Source organism: Octodon degus, unplaced genomic scaffold (assembly GCF_000260255.1).
Source record: "Octodon degus isolate 3935 unplaced genomic scaffold, OctDeg1.0 scaffold00160, whole genome shotgun sequence".
Taxonomy (NCBI): Eukaryota; Metazoa; Chordata; class Mammalia; order Rodentia; family Octodontidae; genus Octodon; species Octodon degus.
The window spans coordinates 6455456-6457045 of NW_004524736.1; the positions used below are offsets into that span (position 1 = coordinate 6455456).

Genomic DNA, 1590 nt, shown 5'->3' on the forward strand with positions numbered 1-1590 from the left:
TATCTATCTATCTATCTATATATATATTTCATCAAATTTTTAAAGTCCTGCACTTGAGTTGCCTCACTTGGGCAGTACTGTGTAGGTATGTAATCTGCCCACCAGCAGAAAATCAAAGTCCTCCAACAAAATGTCTTCCGGGAAACCTTTCCCTAGTCCATACGGGTGGCTTTCACATCCCTGTTCACGTACACCTGCTTTATTTTTTCATCTACCTGTATGTTCTTTAATTACTTACTTACTACATTAAAAATATCAAGGTCAGGGTGGTGTTACTCTTATTTACTCTCAGCCCTGTGTGAACACCTGGCGCATAGTAGGTGTTGAGTAGCCATTCATTGAGTAAATGATTAATGTGCAGTCAATTATGAGTGAAAAAAATTATGAGTGAAAAATCAATATGCAGTATTGGATTAAACACAGCAGTGTGTTTCTACATCAAACCCAGCTATTGGAAGCAGTGCTTTTAGGGCTGGTGGATTCCCTTTGAAATCTGCTGCCCAAAATCACAGCCCTTTACCACATGTAGCTATTTAAATTTTAAATTAATTTAAAGTGGATAACGTTTAAAATTCAACTATTCTGTCACACTAGCCGCATGTCAGGTGCCTAGTGACTACCGTATTGGACATCCTGGGCATAGAATATTTCCATTATCGCTGAAAGTTCTATTGAAAGTGCTGCTATAGAATTTTCAAAAATTCCAAAAACCACTGCTCTCTCTCTTTTACTCTTGCTCACTTTTTTTCTTTCTCTTTCTCTCCTCCTTAAACCAAGTACATGGATAGCTGTCTCATTGTTAGTGACTCAAAATGATGCTTTTGAACAAGAAGATGCTGGATGCTTTCGGTGAGGTGACTAATACCATCCCCACCTTTTTCTTTTCAATTCCTAAGCTATTGTTTACCAGCACATTCTTTGATTCCCATTGTGACTAAAGCAGCCCGTTCCTTGAGGGAAAAGCATAATTACTTCCTTTTCTAGGTCCTTAAGCCCTTTGCTAATGTTCCTGTCTGTGAGTTCCCGAAGCTGGGGTTCTAGGAGAGTTACCTGAACTGCTGACCCATGAAATAATGGAGTAAGGCAGGTGAGGTGAGGCGCGAGCAGGGGCTCTGTCAATAGGCCAGCCTCCCTCTCACGCACAGGGCTGGTTAATTGGCCATTCTGGGAAGGGCGGTCCCGGGAGGGGGGCTTCTGAGAATTGCCAGTGACAGTTAAGTGGTCTTTTGTTGATGTCCTCTATGGTACCACTTCGTTGGATTTGTCCCTGCCTTTCTCCTACCTCCTGTGGATTTTCTGTTAGAGTCATCATACCATTCAGGCATCATCTTGTGCTGTTTCCTTCCAATATGAGGGCTTTGTGTGGTGCTTTATTCCTGCTATTCCCAGACTGAAGTGGGCTCCAGCGGGACTGAGAAGCAGACTGTGCTACAGGTTGAGAACTATCATAGTGACTCTGGAGGCCCCAAAACATGCTGCTTGTCCCAACAGAATGGTGATGCCTTAAGGACAGAGGCAGGAATCTTGGCCAAATTCCTTCTCATACAATATATATCTCCTCTCCTCTCCTGTCCCCTCCTGTCCCCTCCT

General features: G+C 43.0%; 1 protein-coding gene across 1 annotated transcript in view; it reads left to right on the plus strand.

The window, feature by feature from the left end:
- The first annotated feature begins 768 nt into the window (after positions 1 to 768).
- The window catches only part of Cpa5 (carboxypeptidase A5), a 49089-nt gene continuing 48267 nt past the window's right edge, over positions 769 to 1590 (plus strand). Inside the window, exon 1 of the mRNA XM_004642755.2 lies at positions 769 to 1087. The gene's annotated coding sequence lies outside the window, so the exon portion shown is untranslated. The remainder of the gene's footprint in view (positions 1088 to 1590) is intronic.